General features: G+C 35.5%; 1 long non-coding RNA gene across 2 annotated transcripts in view; it reads left to right on the forward strand.

The window, feature by feature from the left end:
• The window catches only part of LOC121407672, a 35167-nt gene extending 28463 nt beyond the window's left edge, over positions 1-6704 (forward strand). For both annotated transcript variants that reach the window (XR_005968939.1, XR_005968940.1), the window contains exons 3-5: positions 1522-1578; positions 2533-2691; positions 4625-6704. This is a non-coding gene — a long non-coding RNA (uncharacterized LOC121407672). The remainder of the gene's footprint in view (positions 1-1521; positions 1579-2532; positions 2692-4624) is intronic.
• Positions 6705-7060: the final 356 nt, after the last annotated feature.

Raw genomic sequence — 7060 nt, forward strand, 5'->3', positions numbered from 1 at the left:
TTGATTACCAGAAGATGATGTCGTTTTTTTCTGTAGTTTGTAACAATTTACTGTGCATTTTGGGGAAAAAAGAACCAAATTTTATGCATGTTGCCATACGACTAAACAATTCTCGTTTGAAACACACAATGTAAATACACAAATGACAATAAACAGAATGGATTATTCGGAACTTATCGATTACAAGTCTCAGTTTCGTATCATTTAAATTTGACGTTTCAATCACACGATGCAAGCAAGTGAAGAGCCTTTGCCAAATGTATGTTTTGAATGACCGCTTATACGGTGTGTGACTGGAAACCAGCTCCTAATTGAGTCAGTATATGTCTTTTATTCATGAAGTTAGTGATTTAAGTGTGCATTTTTCTTCTAAAGGTGCTCTCAAAATACGACTATTGGACATGATTTTTTGAAAAAGTCCTTGCCGTGGGAGGGGGGGTATCCCCCCTCCCACACCCTCCCCCCGCTCGCTCGCTTCGCTCCCTCGCTGCTGGCGCCCCCCCTATTTCAAAATCCTGGATCCGCCCCTGTCTTCCCAATAGAAATGTTGACATAAACATTACAAAAAATGTAAAGGCTTTCATTCAGAACACTTCCAGAAAATTTGACTAGCACTCTCATTGTGGGTCATTTTATATCCTGCATTGGAGCCTATGGCCCGTATTCTGAACTCGGGTTTAATTTAAACTCTGGTTTAAAGTTGTGGTTTAACTACGGAGAGCCAGGTGTGACACAAATCTCAAACAGTAAAAAACAATTTATCAGCTCATTTGAATCACAAATTATTCATAAATGTTAGGAAATGATATTTAAAATGGTTTTATTCACCATTAAAGCACTAGGAAAGAGCAAAATAAACATCGGAAACAAACATTATAAACGAACTTTTGATATTTTTGGCTTCCCATAATTTTAGCACAGAGTTAGACCATGGTCTAAATTAAACCCGACTTCAGAATACGGGCCTAAGTATACAAAGTTTGTTGACCCCTGTATAATTCAATGGGAGAATTTTGCAAACTTTAAATTGATGCCACAAGAAACTGTTAATGTTCCACAGATGTAATCTTCATGATATATTGAGTTGATAATCCTGATGATGACCAATTACGTAAAAACCAAAATTTACTATTGAGTACGTGCTTTTGAGGATAGTGCCCTCGCAGTCCATTTTTAAGCAAAAACAGCATTTTCTGGTAAACGGAAACCTGTGGTGAGATGAAAGTTGCACATAATGACTCCCAATACCCCAAAAAAAGGGTATTGCCACCAAAATCAAGTAAATTGAACAAAGAATAAAAAAAGTTATGGTCAAAAATTGAATTTTCGACAATTTGGCGGCCATTTTGGATATTTCGTCAGGGCACCCTGATTTTCACACTTTTTCATTTTTTTCTTCAGAAATTGCATCGGGACTATCAAAATCATTATTTTATTTGGTGCTCAGGGTGATCTGAGACAATGACCCAAATATGACCCTCTATAGCCCACCTCTAATCATAAGTTGTTTTTTTTCTCCAGATTCATCTGATTCTGACCTAGATTTCAAGCGAAAGAAGTGTCTCAGGCTGCCTGATGGTAATTGTAATTTTTGATTATTTACTTTGTAAAACTAAAACTCAAAAGTTTGGGAAAGGGATCTTCATCTGTAGTGTGTGTGTGTGTGTGGGAGGGGGTGTGTGGTGTGTGTTTTCACAGGCAACTGAGGACATTACACACACCAGGGGCGTGTTTCACTAAGCTACGACTCGTACGAACACTTTCTCAAGAACAGTTCGCGAATCGCCTATCAGTTCGCAGATTGTACGATGAGTTAACAGTACTTGTAACGCATCGTAGACCTTTGTGAAACACACCCCATGTATATTTGAACTTGAAAACACCAACATCCGAGGACATGCACTAGAAAACTTACAATAACCTAGTTTGTTTACCTACCATGTACACTGGCAGTACCAACTGGCTTGGGTCCAGCAGTTTTCAAAAATGTGTGTAATCTTCTTGATTGATGATGTATATGTTACAAGTGGGATGGATGTAAGATAGGGAAAATATATGCTACTCTACAATGTAGATTGAACCTTCAATGTAATACAATGAAAGGCACCATTCTACCGACAATTTCCTATTTAAAATGAATACCACTTCTGGTCATATTGATAAAACTATGGCTATTCAAACAAAGAATGACATTCCCATTAATATTCAGAAAACTCTTTGTTTGCATAAATCCAATATGGCTGCTATATCCAGACCTCTTTTATTAGTCTAACCTATTTTGGACACATCTTCATTGCAAGCTGGATTGAGCACCAAACGCAACACACTTGTTTGGGGTCTAATCCCGGGGTCTATTGAAAAACATTTCAAGCCAGGTCAAGGAGATGGTAAATAATCAAAATGGCTGCATATGTTCCAATGCATTATTTGTCATTTACATCTCTTAGTCTGTATGTCTTACAATAAAACAGTCAAGGTATTTGTCACCGAAAGCTTTATTGTAAGAGTTTTTTTTTTTGTATTTGTTTTCAGATGAATCTGATTCAGACATTGGCATGGAAAAGAAAAAGAAGCGTCTGATGCAGTCAAAGAAAAAGAAGCGTCCGATAGTGTCAGATAGTGATTGTGATTCAGACATTGATTTGGATGAAGAAAGAAAGAAAAAAAAGAAACATCTGATGCGGTCAGATGGTAAGTATTATTTTTGATTACGTACTTTTTAAAACTAAACTTATGGGAAAGGATTGAAGTAATTGTTGGCATTATCTGTCATTTACCTAATTTGGTTCAAACCCTAGACATTCTGCTTTCTTGGCAGATGCTCTAACCACTAAGATAACCAGCCTCAATGAAAAACGGGGAGTTTTAACAACCGATTACTCGTAGAACAGTCACAATTCTTGCACGTCCAGGCCTGATTCTTCGATTTAATCGGTTTCTAGATTTTTTTTTAACAGAAATAAGTGGTCTCTGAGATCGAAATAAATCTGGTTTTAATTTTTTTTTTTTTTTGGGGGGGGTAGGGTGTCATTTTTCATGATGTACGTGTATCCCTACAATTTAGGTGGAAAACAACAGCCCATGTAGCACCCAATAGCATGAGTTTTATTACGATTGCTAATTATATATAATTTCACCCAATAGCACGAGTTTTATTAAGATTGCTAATTATATATAATTTCACCCAATTCCTCAAAAATTCTAGCAACTGTAGGTAACTTGCAAACTCGATTGGTCGATGTAACAGCGATATTGCCTGTTAGTCCAATACTGTCGGCCGTATTGTTTCTGGCTTCGTCAAACTCCTTTAAAGGAGGGATCTATGAATTCAACAACAACAAAAATGGTGTCTCGATCTGTAAACGCTTAGTAACTTTTTGCAGCTACCACTGATTCAATATATAAATATTGCATTATTATGGCATTTCAACTAAAATTTTTAGATTGGAAGGACAAGGCAAAGGTGAAAGAAATTGATTATTCAGTTTGTGAAAAGTGGAACTGGAAATGGCCAGAAAAGACGGTCGATAAGAGAATTGCGAGTGAATGCTTACGCAAAATAAGGAAAATGTCAGCAGTGCCATGATACTTACCGTGTATGTGTTTGTTTGAAATTTAAAAAATGTTATTTATAAACTTTCAAGGGGCTGCATGCAATGAAAATGCAAAACGATTTTAGAAAAAAAAAATTATATGCCTCAGAAACCCAATTTTTAATCTCTGATACAGCTAAACCCCAGGAGCTTTAAGGAGGGGGGGGGGGTGGGGTTTGCCCCCTCAATCCCCGCCAGGGCGTTGCTCCACCCTGGACACCCGCCTGTGAGGGGCGAGACTCTAGTCACTTCGCTCCCATCATTTGCCAGATTTTTTTTTCAAAGACCACAATTAGGTCTACAAGTCCTCGTCTTTCAAAATAATGTAGCCATATACTGTAGATCTCCACTCCATATCACTTATTCTTTATTTAGGTCACGTTCTAGTTCTCGTTTTAAAAAGTGTAAATCAGAATCTTTCCAGAGTGTTTCCTATAATATTTGAATGCATTCTGCATTGTAGGTGATCATGAACAAGAGTTGTGCCAAATGCAAGCAAATTAAAAAGGGGAATCTGGATTTGCCAACATTTTGTTGTCGCTCATGGTGAAGAATTATGGTACCTCCAGATTTATTATTCGTAAATAAGCCCATAGCTATTGCATTAAATATTGACTTTTCGCACAGATAATGTGTGCATTTGTGTGCATTTTATTTCATGTGGTAACCATGTCCGCGTTTCCAGCAGCGTGTGTTGTGACTTGCTCTGAGCCAGATGCGCCAATTTTCTTAGCAATTCTGTTGCGATGAGAATCGAAGTGTGAACGTACAGCCATAAAATGCCTGAGGTACCATTACTCACCCTCCATAAGCAACAATCCAAGAATTAGATGGCCGCCATCCATAGGATTAACTAGGGAGTTAAAAAGAGTCTGGATTCCCCTTTTTAATTTCCTTGGCCCAGTGTGACATAATTGTCATAAGGTGGATGAGCTTTTGCACCACTGATGCTCTAGTTTGTTTTTGGCAGATGTTCAAATTAAAAAAGTCACCTTGTGTATTTATAAAAATCACCTTGTGTATTTTTTCAGATGGTACTAAGCAAAAACGGCGATGGTCACAAAAGGAGTTGGAGGTATTTAGTAAGAACGTTGCAGTTTACATTGAAAGAAAGGTCATGGCTCCAAGGATTGTTCTTGACAGGGTTGTTGAGCAACTGGCTCATTCAAGGACTGTTGCTCAAATAAGATCAAGAGCAAACAATATGATAAAGGAGAAACAAGTATTTATACTGTAGCTAGTCCAGTTTTGTTCAACACTACAAAACAAAACCCAGGTTGTTAGAGTGTTCTGGTCAAAATACTAAGAAAAATTTAATTAAATAATTTTAAAGAGATCATTTATTATTTTAACTGATGTCCATAAGAACTTGTTTTTTCGCAAATTTTCTCTATTTTCGGCAAAATTTTAGACAACTTTAGAAAATTTTGGAAAATGTGGGCCTTAAAAACGGGAATTTGGCCAAAAGTATACCCTTAAGAACTGAATTTTTTTCAAAATTATCAAAAAGTATAACCTTAGGAGCGATTGGGAAGATCTGGGAAGGACAAAAAAGACACCCATTCGCGCCGAACATACATATACCACCCAATATGTTGAGTACTTTGTGACCACAAGGGTATAATTATTATTGTATGGTATCATATTTTATTACCACATTTTTTTTTGACTAGAAGTTGTTTAGTCTATATACGACACCATTTCAGGTTTTAAGCAGGTTTCACTGACAAAGTGTGTAAAAAATCACAGCAGAGTAATTATAGCCATGCTATACATCAAAAGTACGTTTTCTAGGGTAAAAATGGATGTAGATTGTGAATTTTTAGTCCAAAACCTTGTTTATACAGCATTTAGCCACAAATCGTGGATTTATGGCCAATTTTGCCCGAAAACGGCACTTTTTCAGTGACAAAAAAATTTACTTCCTATCTTTAAATACCTGTAGGCTCAACAATATGCATACATATGGCCATTTTTAATGTTTCTGTATCAGCCCAGTAAACAGTCTGATGGATTCTTTTATTTGTTTTGAAATTGGTTTCATACTTTTTGTGCAACAGCCATTCAAAAATGATGCATCCTGTGACAATTGACTTTCAAAATTTAGCAGTTTCGGACAAAAAAATTGATTTGAAAAATCATATCTCTTCAGTCCAAGGGGCTACATTAATAATTTACATACCAAAATATGCAGAATTTAATAAGCTTTAATTTGGTGCCTAATTTAATGTATTTCTGGGAGGAGAATGATATAAAAATGATAAAAAGTTATTCCCACTCCCTAATTTTTTAATTTGTGTAAAAAATAAAGAAATTTACAAAACGGGCAAGTATGCCAAAGTATAGGACCTATAGGCTTGAAAATTTAATCAGTTATGCCCATTATAAGTCTCTACTTGGGCATAGGATAAATTGTTTAATATTTCAACTATTTCTTTCTATTTATATTTTTTTAAAGATTTTTGTCATCCAAAATTTAGACAAAAATTTGCCATTTTGAGGGCTCATTAAAAAAAATTACAAGGCCAATATGGTTGAAAAGTTAATGAGTAATTCCCAGAAAATATTACTACAAGGTAAAATTCACAAAATTGGCAAAATGCTCATATTTCTTTTGAATTATTTTTTTTTACAAAGTTAGTGACAATCCTCAGAAGGTATTGTGCAATCATAAGCCAGTATTGCGCAATCGTTCAACCAAAATGCTGTTTAGACACATACTAGCTGTCAATTTTGCAAAAGAACATAATTTATAATCTCAAAAAAGCAATTATGTTGATTTTGAAGAGCCCTTACAAGCAAAAAAGACTGATATGTGATATTTTGGTTTTCTTTGCATACAGCTTTAAGCACACCCATATTACATAATACCCGTATCACAAAAAGGGTTCAAGATTTTGCATTTCCAACTTCAGAAATTAATTTTACACTAAATTTCAGTCTAGAAAACATATTTAACATCCTTTGTTTTGAAACTTTATATTTTTGGATTTTTGTCAGTCAAACCTGCTTAAAATCTGAAAGCGTGTCATACAGTACAATGTAGAGAACTCACAAACTTACACTTCAGTTTTAATAATCGATTTCAAATTTTAGAACACTGTTAGTCTGCCCCTGGTCTAGTCTTGATACAAAATCAGGATGTGGGATTTTTCATGCTATAGCATTTTAAAATGTGTTACTATTTGTTTTTGTTTTTTGATAGTAATTCAAGTTCCCAAAATGAATTAAGCTTGTCATTCCCATAAATAGGATGAAGCATGTTGTACAACCTTGCAGTTCAGTTTTGCCTTTATTGGCTGCACTGTCTTGTAAACCTGATTTCTGGGTGATGTACACACTCAGGACCTCTGCCTCCTTGCTACATGTGTGTAGATGTAATGCTATTAGAGGAAATTTATTGAAAAACCTAGAATTGCAATTCAAAATTAATTATCTTTACATTGTACTGACCTAATGTTAGGTGA

Source organism: Lytechinus variegatus, chromosome 2 (genome assembly GCF_018143015.1).
Source record: "Lytechinus variegatus isolate NC3 chromosome 2, Lvar_3.0, whole genome shotgun sequence".
NCBI classification, from domain to species: Eukaryota; Metazoa; Echinodermata; class Echinoidea; order Temnopleuroida; family Toxopneustidae; genus Lytechinus; species Lytechinus variegatus.